General features: G+C 42.0%; 1 protein-coding gene across 4 annotated transcripts in view; it reads left to right on the top strand.

Moving 5' to 3' along the window:
• RALY (RALY heterogeneous nuclear ribonucleoprotein) overlaps positions 1-12,140 on the top strand; it is a 218,641-nt gene that overhangs the window by 28,570 nt on the left and 177,931 nt on the right. Inside the window, exon 2 of one of the 4 annotated variants that reach the window (XM_079979936.1) lies at positions 7,264-7,407. The exons of the other annotated variants lie outside the window; for them this stretch is intronic. The gene's annotated coding sequence lies outside the window, so the exon portion shown is untranslated. The remainder of the gene's footprint in view (positions 1-7,263; positions 7,408-12,140) is intronic. 4 annotated transcript variants of the gene reach the window in all.

Here is a 12,140-nt window from a genome sequence, read left to right as displayed (position 1 = left end):
TAGAAAGGAGTTAGTTAAAAATTATATCCAAAAACATTTTTAAAAAGTTTGTTTTCAAATTAATACATTGGAAGATAATGAGACTCAAAAGAGAAATGGGTGTTTTGAGGTCCACTAATACAACTGGGACAAGTAAGGGAAGTCAATAAGCACCACTAAGTATCATCAAAGTCTGCTTTGTTGGATCACAATGTTTAAAACAAAGCACAGCGTGTAATAAAAACAACAACACAAAAAAAATGTGGTGACCCCAATTCAGCAAAGACAATTGGGAGACATTGAAAAAGCCAGCTTTCTGAGTTTGCCACACTCCCCTGTTCCTAATTAAACAGCATGAACAGTGTGATAATGGTAGTTCACTGAAACCAGCATGCAAGGCCAGAATGTGTTCATTCTTCCCATTATCTCTTAATAGGTGGCTATACAAAGGACCTGCTTTTTCTCTGCAGGTCTAACAACTTCTGCATTTGAATCCTTTTTATCTTTTTTTCTGCACTGGTTGAAGATTAGAAACTTCATATCTTCTTTCGTTCCACCTTCTTTCATGTCCTAATATAAAAAGAACCCATTCAGAAATGGGCAATAGAGGTTCAGTGACATCATCATTTGTTAAACTTCACAACCAAATTAGTTTCTCAAAGGTGCATTTAGGTCCTACTTGTGCAGTCCTTACTTCACTGAGTAATGTTCAACAATGAGAAAGGAAAGTGACTTATTTGTGCCTATCGGCCTACTCGAGTGTTTTATTAGCCAGTTGAATGGCTTTCCGCCAACTTCAGTGGGACCTTTCTTTGGAGATCACTGCTGAAGTGAATTGGCCACTTTGAATACACTTACTGAATTGAAGTAGCCATGTGCATCAGTGTTTAGCCAAACAGATGGTCCTTTCAGGTTGTCAACTTGCTGCTTCAATATTCAGTAGAGAGCAAACTTAATAGGACTTCAGAAGCACTGCCAAATAGTAGTGAGGATGATAAAATGCAAGTGAAATCTTAACAATGAGCTTTCTGAAACTGGAAAAAGCAATTCATTTTCAGTTTGAATATGGTGATTGCAAAAGCCACAATACAAAACCCATAATGGAATTTTATTGTGGTGCTGTGCCTCCAGTCCTTTCTGAAAGCACTCATGCTACAAGCAGTCCCACAGCCCATTATCTCACTAGTGCGTTCTCTCCTGGTGCCAGATGTTCCATGCTAATTTCCCCAGCTTCTCTCCTTCTGAGCACTCCAAGGCATTGAGGAACCTTTGGCCTGCCTGATGTTGCTGAACTACAACTCCCATCAGCCCCAGTGGGCAGGGCCAATGGCCAGGAAAGATGGGAACTGCAGTTTGGCAACACCTGGAGGGCCAAAGGATCCCCACACCTATTCTACTCCAAAACTACCTCCCCATAATTTTACAATCAGCCTCTGCTTCAAGCTCCATCTTATTCAGAGGCCAACTTGGCCTCTGTGGAAGGGGAAAGTAGGACCTTCACACAAGCAGCTCTGGAGTTTGGGGGACACCCTTCCATGGACTGCACTTTCTCCATTTCTTCTGGTACAGTAGAAGCAAATTTTTTCATTTATGTTTGGCTTGTTGTTTCAAAAGCAGCAGCTCTTTGTGAGCAGTGGAAGCTTTTTGTCGCTGTTTTTCTGATTTAGTTTTCTGCTTGTGTGTTTTCTTTTTGGATTTGTTGTTGTTGTTTTGAATTTACGGCATTGTAAATTGATTTGGAATCTTTTCTGGTTATAAAGTGGTGTAGAGGTTTAGTATATACATGCAGTGAGTGATATCCAGCTAAGTCATGCTCAGTGTAAACCCACTGAAATCCCCTTTGCCCTATCACTACCTCTTCATGAAGAAACAATCTGAGCTGTGTGGCATGATTCCTCTTTCTACATAAGAAAGGTGCTGGAGTACAAAATCTAGGTGCATTGAGCGTTTTGCTGCCTGGAGTCAGTTCTTCATACTTGCCACCAGCAGCCCACACATGAGTGCATTAGGAATGCACAGAGCTACAGCTAAGCTCACAGCCAGGATGTTCACATGGAGAGGCACTATTCGTTTGAATCAGCAGCATCTAGCTGTGAGGGCTGCAATGGCCCTGGGCAGTCTGAGGCACTCATGTGGAGACCACGACGACTGAAGCAGCCAGCTGTGTGAGCATCTTCCTATTCCTTTCTGCAGACGAATACTTGGTTACTAAGGGTCTGCTGGAATGACTGACAGGTGCAGGAGGGATCTGTTTTAAATTGATTTATATCTTGATTTTGTGGGTTCTGACCTGTTTGAATTTTGTCCACAGAGAACTGCCTCTTGCATTGACTGCCTGCACTGTTGCTTTTTTGGTTGTTTTTTAAAAATAAAAAATAAAAAGGCCAACTAATTATATGCAAAATTCACGTATGTTGTACATATTGTTATTTAGTCGTGTCCGACTCTTCGTGACCCCATGGACCAGAGCATGCCAGGCACTCCTGTCTTCCACTGCCTCCTGCAGTTTGGTCAAACTCATGCTGGTAGCTTCGAGAACACTGTCCAACTATCTCATCCAACCAACATAGTATATGTCGTACATACACTATGTATTAAAAAAATCAAGCCCCATGTTTCTACAAGATACTTTCATTAAAATTGAGTATTTTCACAGTTTTTCACACAGTTACATGCATTCTTGTAGCCATCTGTTCACTTGCTGGTTACTTTAGGAAATCTGGGGTGCATAGACACGTAATATGCATACTATAAAAATGCATGCAATATGTAAAGATTTCTCTTATTTTTAGTGGAGGCAGTAAAAAAAAAAAGCTTGCTTCTTGATATGGAAACTTTGACATAGAGATTTTCAGAAAAGTTAATCCCTAACTAGAACAACGCAACAAGAGTCTGAACTTACTTTGTTATGTAACATCCTCTCATATGCACATAATTTTAAAATGTTTTTCACCCATCTAATCTCTGTTAGCGCTGCCAACAAAACTGCCTAAACTGCATTCATCGGTTTGCTGCATAGAAGAAAGAGATCAGCACCACTGAGTCTTGTGCTGCCCTTGCTATCACTTTCCTGGAATAAGGAATTGGGTTATAATTAATGAACTAGGTTACAGTAATGTAGGGAAAGAAGACATTATATGCACTGTAATATGCATTATACCTTCACTGGAATTAGAACCCCATCACACGTGCACTGTGAATAGAGCTTCTGAGAAAATCAGTTCTTTTGCAGGGGGGAAGTATCCTGTTCTTTGCAGCTTAATGGAAACAGCTCATTAAAAAAAAAAAACCCTTGGGTTCAACTGTTAAAGCTGCTTAGGATCTTCTGAGCCTTGTTGCCTTACATTCACCTGGCATGAAGCCACCTGACATAACTTTGCACGTGTCTATACACACAGGAAACTGAGCAGACCTGAAAGGGCTTGATTCTAGGAGGCTGACTGCTAGTTATGCTTTGAGGAAGTCTCTACAGAAGTCTGTGTGTAAGAATGGGTTTCTTACAAGAGTGGAATAAAGTGAGGGCACATGTAAGAAGTTACAGTAGGAATTACACTCCTCCCGAGCTGCAGATATGTGGGATTGTTACATGTCACATGTCTGTTTACATTCCAGCACAGATTGCTGGAGTCCCGTGAGCGGAACATCCGCTCTGTATTGCTTTTGTTTTCCCTCTCTCCAAGAACAACGACAAGGAGAGAGGCCATGTTTTTCTTTGTCCTAATTTATGTATAATAAATGCGTAGTTTAGTATAGTATCCACGCCTCGAGCCTGATCTGTTGTGTGTTTACTCTGCTGAGTAATGTGTGCTTGTGCACAGCTGCACGAGTCGCAGACACACATTGGAGGAGGATGACTGATGGATCTCCACAGCGGCAAAGCTGAGAAGGGAGACGCTCCGGCTGGGGCTAAGCCAGCTGGCTTTCCATCCCATGGTTTCGACAGGGATGGTGGGTAGTGAGGGAGCTGGCATCAGAAGTCTCCATTGTTGGGCATCTGCTGAGGCTCATTTCCAGATAAAGGGGCCTGCTGCCAATATGTAGCCTTGCTTTTCCTTTTTATTGATGCTTCTCCCGCCGCCATCTATTCAGCTGCCCTTCCTGAATGAGCAAGTAGTGAGAGGACCAAGGGAAAAGAACAACCCTTGGCTTTTCTTTCCAGGAGAGGCCAGTGAATGGGTAGATCAGGGAGAGATGGTCAGCAGCAGTAATGCGTCTGAATACCAGTTCCTGGAAGCCACCAGATAAGAGAGTGCTCTTGTGCTCAATTTCAGCTTGCTGGTTTCCACAGGCATTTGATTGGCCGTTATGAGAACATGATGCTGGGCTAGACGGGTTATTGGCCTGATCCATCAGGCTCTTCTTATGTTCTTATGGATGCACTCTTGGAGGAAGGACCACTGGAAGCACCATAGAATCATAGAGTTGGAAGAGACCACAAGGGTCTCTCGAGTCCAATCCCCTGCCATGCTCAGGTGCTCCTCAAAAACCTGGCACTTGCAGCAGGGGCAATGTTGGAGAAGCCTCCCTGCAAACTATTGTAAACCTTTCTCCCATTCCTCTTTCTTGACTCTCCCTTGAATTTCCCCTTTCCCTAAAGAGTTTCCTCTCCCCTCCCTCAGCTAGGGAGGGAGGAGGAATTTGGTTCAGCTTGTAGTCAAAGGTGAATGTACCTAATTCATACTTCCTGAAACAATTCATAAGTCATCCTTTGAAATTCGGACTTTTCTGAATATTACAATGTAGCTCTCCAACCAAGTAAGGTGAAGAAAAATGGATAGGCTAAAGTGTGCATAAAGATGTATTCTATGAGAGGGGTTAGCTTGCAAAAAATGTTTGCATTGGGCAAAATTTAATACAAAAGTATATGAGAAATTGGTACAAAGATACTGATAAATTTTCATGAGGACTTTGTGAAAAATAATCACAAACTGATGTGGAAATGTAGAGAACCGAACTGGAAAAATGAGAAACTGATTTCCCCATCCCTGCTCATGACTAAACCTTTTCCTGCCTCCCCTAAACTGTTCCTCATTTTGTTCCTCTTCACAGAAAACACTGTCATTTTTGAATGGAAAATGTTATACTGTGATGTATTATAAATAGGGTTATTATATTTAAATTGCCTGTCTTGTGAACCACTTCGAGCACAATGTACATGTGGGAAATATGATATACAAATAAGTTAATTGACTATGACACTCATACTATGGGCTGTATTCAGCTAAATAGTTCTGCAAACATAATGATTGGTTCTAGTGCACCAGGGCTTCCTCTGCTCTCCTACCCTCGTGCCCTTCCCAAAATTGCTCTGTGGTTGGGGAGACCCCAGAACAGATTGGGGGGGCACACAGGGGGAGAATATGCCATTGCCCAAAGAGAAATCCTTGAGCTGATGCAACCAGTGACTTAGCACTATTTTGAAGACATCCCAATGACTTGACTAGGGATCTTTTGGGGGCAGGGGTTTGCTGCCATCAGAAAACAGTGTCTGTCAGCCTCATTATGCACTCTGAATCCACCCCATTGTGGGGCTTGATGTATCAAAACCAACACAGTTTACATTTATGCTGGCATTCAGTGTGTCTGTGTATGTGTGTAAGAGAAAAAGAGGGGATTATATATATATATATATATAGCCTATGTGGTTTCCCCAATTCTGCAAGATGGGATTGTTTTGGAAGGGTAAAAGGCCACTTTCTCAAGTGATGCTGTAGCATTTACTGAAGACAACAGAAGCCCAGGCTCTTAGTCCCTAGCACTTGTCTTGGTCTACTTAGTAAGCACCTGTGTCCCAAGCCCAGCTTTCATCTTGTCTTTTCATGTTTCTTGTTTACATAATTAGTGTTGCTCACTTAGTATTTAGATGTATATTTATGCAGCCTTTGAAGGCCTGCATGAAACTGAACTACAGGAAACCGTACACAGGTTTTTATTTCTAAAGCAGCGGGCAGGGAGAAAAGTTAGCTAGGAAGAGGAACAGTAAGTTCAAACAAAAAGCACATCTTCCTAGATAATTGCATATGGATGCAAAACCTTTCAAACAGAATGCAGAGCATAGCATCTCTCTTTTTTTAAATAATATTTATTAGTTTTCCAACAATTTAAACACTACAAACAACGAAAAAGAAAAAAATGAATAATACAATACAATACAATACAAAAACACTACATAACACAAACACATTAAACTAACAAAACAAAGCAAAAACAGTTTAAAACACATCAAACAATTTCAATATCTTATCTTTCATTCACTTATTTCAACGACCTCCTCACACCTCCCTTTTTGTATTCCACTTCTATTAATTGTTTCAGCAATTCCTTTCCATCTTCCTCTGTTTTCTATCCTATAATTATCTTGACACATTCTAACCTTATTTTTCCTTTAATACTCTATTAATCTATTTCTGTTTGATTCCTTATAACATTTCTATTACTAGAAATGTTAGCAGAGCATAGCATCTCAGGCCTCCTAGACTAATTTCTAATTCAAACAAATGAGGTTTTGACTTTTCCTCGCTTTTCTTTACCCTGAAAGCTCATGTTGATTTAAAACATAAAACTAACAGCTCAGGACATAAGAAGGCACTTTCTTTTCCACCATGTATTTGTCACATGCAGCACTCTTTCCATTCTGCTGCAGTTCATCTTCTACCCCAAAGTACATTATTCAGCTCACTGCCCACCGTGGCAAAATTATGTAACTTATTAAATTGCATAGATGAGGTTGACATTATTCCATCCTGTTCATTTCAATTGAAAGGAAACATAATGCAAGCGGTGGCCTAATCAATTCTGTATTGTTTGCAGACTAACTGCAACAACACCTGCAAATACCAGTTGTAATCAGTGGATTAACTTCCATTGCAAAGATGGGACATCTAAAAAAAACTTCAACCGTTTCCATTCCTGTTTCCCTTTTCATCAGAATTCTCCAACAATCCTACTCACAGTCCAGTCCTAGGCATGGTCGTCTAGCTGACCCATTTATTAGGCATTCATCTTAAGGGGAAATGCTGTAGCTCAGTGGTAGAAAACCTGCTTTGCATGCAGAAGGTCCAAAGTTCAATTCAAGCTTCTCCAGGTAGGGCTGGGAGAAATTCCTGTCCGAAACCTTGGACAGCTGCTGCCAGTAAATGTAGGCAATACCGAGCTCAGTGGACCAATGGTCTGAGTCGGTATAAGGCTGCTTCCTTTGTTCCTGTGATTTGTTTGCACAGAGTTTGCAGGGAGGTTATAAATCATCCCTGCTTATGGACCATTCATTTTTACTTGTTTTTGCAGTTAAATGCAATTGCATCAAGCAATCTCACCCTTTCCAGTGCATCCCTTCATCATTTTAATTGTGTAACCTGAATTTGCTGGTATGTAATTGAATCCCAACTGCAATCTAAAGACAGTCTGGAAGCTCCCTCTGTCAACTCACAAGTAAGCCCATTTAAGTTCTTAGGGATTTATATCCCTAGTAAGCATGTTTAAATACTAAGCACAAATGTTTGCCTGCAAATCACTTATTGATTGGTTGGCATCCATCTGTCTTGGGAGACTATGGAAGAGTGCATCTTTGAGGGTAAAGTCAAACTGTTGGAGAGTTACAGCGCCTGCTGTGGCCGGAGAGACCGATATGGGGGAGACATGTTTTGTTGCAGTTGGGGCAAATGAAGTCACTTGATTTTGCTGGTGCAGGTGTACTATGATGTTTCCTCTTTCTGCGCTCCTCCCAGTGGTCATTCCTCCTCTGGTCACTGCTGTGGATACACAACCTGACTGATTGTCTCCAGGTGCTGCAGTCATCTGCAAGGGACTCCCACGTGGCACAGCTAATGTTGCCAGCCATCATTTGCAGACATTACTGTAATGCAGAGATCATTACAATATCATTTGCAGACATCCTTGTAATGCAGAGGTGGTCTGCCCCCGGACCTGGTGCCTGAAGCCAGCTCCCTGTAGAGCAAGTTCTTGGGGATCCTGCCATCTTCCATTCTGTGGACCTGACCAAGCCAGCAGAGATGTGGCTGAGACAGGAGTGTGAACATGCTGGGAATGTGGGCTTGGGAGAGCACATCTTTGTTTGAGACTTTGTCCTGCCATATGATGCCCCAATCCTTCCTGATATAGTGCATATGGAAGGCACTGAGGCATCGCTCCTGGCAGGTGTAAGTTGCTCACATTTCACCACCATGAAGCTGTGTGCTCATCACACAAGCCTAGTAGACCTGCATCCTGTCTTGGTCGTAGACATCACATTCTCCCATGGCCTCTTGAAGAGGCAAGCCATTGCCATAGCTTACCTTGCCAATGTGCTTGTCCAGCTCAACATTGATGGAAAGGTTGCTGGTTATGGTAGAACCAAGGTAGGCAAAATCGTGTACCACCTCAAGTATGTGGTCACCAATGCTGATGTGTGGAGTGCTGGCAAAGTCCTGACCTCAGTCTTCATCAGGCTGATGGTAAAGCCGAACCCCAGGTAGGCTTGGGAGCCTACAAATCACTACATCTTGCATATAGAAACCCACCATCCACTGACTATAGAACATCAGTGATTTTCTCCTCTAACATCTCGAGCAACAGCAAAAGAATCCCCGTTCCATGTTGGTAGGGAAGCTTTTATCTTCACACTCTGAAATTGTTGCTCCCTGCCAGCTGTTTTGCTAGCCTACTCTTTTATGCCTTGTTCTGTAGAATAACATGCCCATTTGCAACTGTGCTCCTGGACCAGGTGGGGTCAGTTACAACACTGACAGCATTCAGTTAAAAGCCACATGCCTGCACATCCTTGCAGATTTCAAGTGCATACTATGAAGCATCAATCACAATTTTTTCATATACCTTGGCAATGGAATTCCAAGGCTATCTTTTCTTTTTAAAAAATTGATGTGTTTCACTCTGGCTTTATTTTAATAAACAGAGCCCTGTGAAATATAATTTTATTCTAAAGATGGAGAACCTATTTCATGCAAACCATGGTCCTAAAATAGAAGCATGCCTCAGCAGACGTCTGTTTTCTCTGTGTCTGTAGCTAGTATGTCTTTACCAAGGGACCAAGAGCCCTCCAGCTCTGCACCACATGTGCCATATATATAATGCATTGGGAACCATTTTGCATTAGGTATTCAAGACTTAAGTAGTCTGAACAGCTGTTTTTGGATTGGAGGGCTTTTGGTTCAAGCCCCAGCAGGGACGTGTTCCTTCTTGTTGTGGAGAATAGAGCTGTGACTTTGCTGTCAAATTCTATATAGGACCTTGAGTGACATATTTGGCAGCTGCTTGCTGTGTTTTAAAACTGTTGCTTTTGAAGGAAGTGGTGTTGCTTTAAGACTGGCATTGTATGTTCCCCTGTGCTTTTATATTTGTAAATAATTCAATAAATTAATACTGATTATAGCTCTGACCTGAGAAGAGTTCATGCCACTCTGAAGAGCAGTCATTCTTGTTAAAACTATTTTGTTTCCAAACGCTTGACTGGCTTTTAATCCAGGCCAATGTTCTCCTTCTGCACCAGCTAATCATTCATTTCCAAGGATCTGGGACACAGTCTCTCAGCAATGGTGCAGCAACATCCTTTTAATAGCCTAAATGGTGTGTGAAGGGCACATGAAAGGTTCCACAATCTCTTGACCATCTTAGTTAGCATCAGACCATTGCCTTCCAAAGACCGTCTGGTCCAAATTTGATGGCAATTTACAATGAAGTGCTACTGCTCTGTTGGAAGGTCATAATGGGTTTAATCCAGCACAGTGCTGCTGAGTGTCTTGTCCAAAGGCCTTGGAGTTCCAGAAAAGACAGGATTAGTCCTGAACATCTAGTGTCTTATTATTCCAGGGTGGAGCTCAGCACCCAGTCTAATCAAGCTGCAAAGCAGTATTTTAATAGCGGGTGAAGAATCAATGAGAATATAATGCTTTAATACTCAGGGCTGCATGTGGTGAAGGAAAGAGGATTAATAGTTCCACCACCTAATGTAACAATGGAGAGTTTCCCAGCATGATAAAATGAGCAGCAGGCTCTTCTTACTTTCCTTTGCTTGCTTGCTTGGGTCAGGAATGGAAATGAAGTCTTTGTTTAGATAAGTAAGTTTTTTCAAAAGCCATCAAGGGCATGCTGTTGCTTTTGGAGGAAGTGGCGTTCTTTAAGACGGGCATTGTATGTTCCCCTATGCTTGTATATTTGTAAATAAACAGATACAGTGGAACCTCAGAAGCCAAATGTCTTTGAACTCGAATGTTTCGGCTCCCAAATGATCAAAACCCGGAAGTGATTGTTCCGGTTTTCGAACGATTTTTGGAAGCTGAACGTCCAGCACAGCTTCCACGGCTTCTGATTGGCTGCAGCATGCTCCTGCAGCCAATCAGAAGCCGCACCTTGGTTTTTGAACTGTTCTGGGAGTTGAACGCACTCCCGGAACAGATTAAACTCGAAAACCAAGGTACAACTGTATTAGAAAAAGATGTCCAGTTCTCTCCCACCATACAAGTAAACTGAGCCTTTGCAAAAGGACATCCCCAGAACTCTCTGCCAGCTGGGGAGTGACCTAAGCACGGAATTGTGAGGAAATATAATTAAGGAAGGTAAAATATCTGGCACATTTGCACTGAGCTCTGTAGGTTCTTGTGGTTCTGTAAGACCCAGAGTTACTCATGAGTAACCCAAGGAATCCTTTTCCTCCTTTCCCAACAGTTCCTTCTCAACAGTGATTCTAAGACAGCAGTTGCAGGAGTCCACATGGCAGCATCTGACTCCTAGCTACTATTTTTACAAAACAAAACCCAAAGCACTCAACTTCCGCTACATCATATCCTTCAAGATCTAGAAGCAGAACGAAGAGCTTAAGAACTGGACCAGTAATTTTCATTGGTGAAATCCTATTGCTCTAATCACAGGAACAGGGAAAATTGGCTTATACATTATACTGGTCCATCTAGCTCAGTATTGTCTGCACTGGCTGCCAGTGGCTTTCTAGGGTTTATAGTGGCCTGTGATCAGCAGAACCAACTAGCTCCAGGTGCTTGGTTGTGTAGTTCTTCAGAAAGCACGCAGTTGAAAATAATTTTACTTAAGGAAAAGTTCTGTGTCTTTATGCATTTGAAAGATGACACACACAGAGACACAGACACATACATTGCAGGGACAGTGGAAGCAAGAGCCCAAAGTGGAGCTCATCTTCCCCCTTTCTCCTTCTCTTGCTGGTGGAAATGGCCATAGATCCATGGGTTTGCCACACCACTTGGAGAAGAAAAGGGAATGGAGGTTATCAGCTCATTTACTTTAAAGCATTTCCCCCTCTTTCTTCCATTCACACAGCGTCAAGCATGCTTTATGCTGACCAGTGTTATTACTCCCTTTTGGGGGCGGGCGGGGGCTTAACATGAAATTAACATATTCATTTCCATCCAAAGAATGTATTACTAGGGGCTCCCATTGCATAAGCAAATGATATTACTCTAGGCTAGAGAAGAGACAGAATTAGTTGTTTCAGAAAGGCCGGATGAAGGTTAATAAGATTATTCTGTTTGTTGCTCATGGGAGGACTGGATATGTACAGATGTAAAAGCTTGACTCTAATTGCCATTGTTAGCAGTGGACTTGATTTCCTCTGCTCATAGATGCTTTGCTGCAGCACTGATAGCAACAGCTGAGACTCCAAGAAACTATCTGCAGTCATGGGGTACAGAAATAAAACCCAATCCATGCATCACAAATCAATACTAAATTGATCTTCTCCCCTCACTTTATGAACCAAAGTGCAGTGGAGGCTGAGATGATGGCCAAGGATATAGTCATGTTATGGATAGGAGGAGTACATACAGTTCATTCTCATTCCATACAAAAAAAATAGCAGATAGAACTCATGTGTGTCATAGTGTGCCTCTGCTTGGGGTCAACAAGGAGGAAGAGGTTCAGGTTCAGCATGTGGAATTAGGTAAACGTTTGCCTGAGACCCTGGAGAGCCTCTGCTAGTCTAAGTTGGAAGAGGTTCAGTAAAGGGCAACCAAAGAGGTTGGAGTGACTCCCCTATGAGAAAAGGGCTTTATAGTTTAGAGCTTTATAATTTAGTACTGAGTGTTTAAAGATTAAGGAAAGCAAAAAAAAGCAAAAAAAAAAGGTACTTTTTCACACAGCCCATCTTTAAAATATTGAATTTGCTCCCATGAGTTGTAGTG

The sequence above is a fragment of the Podarcis cretensis genome (genome assembly GCF_951804945.1).
Source record: "Podarcis cretensis genome assembly, chromosome: 6".
Classification (NCBI taxonomy): domain Eukaryota; kingdom Metazoa; phylum Chordata; class Lepidosauria; order Squamata; family Lacertidae; genus Podarcis; species Podarcis cretensis.
This window is presented reverse-complemented; position numbering and strand designations above follow the sequence as displayed.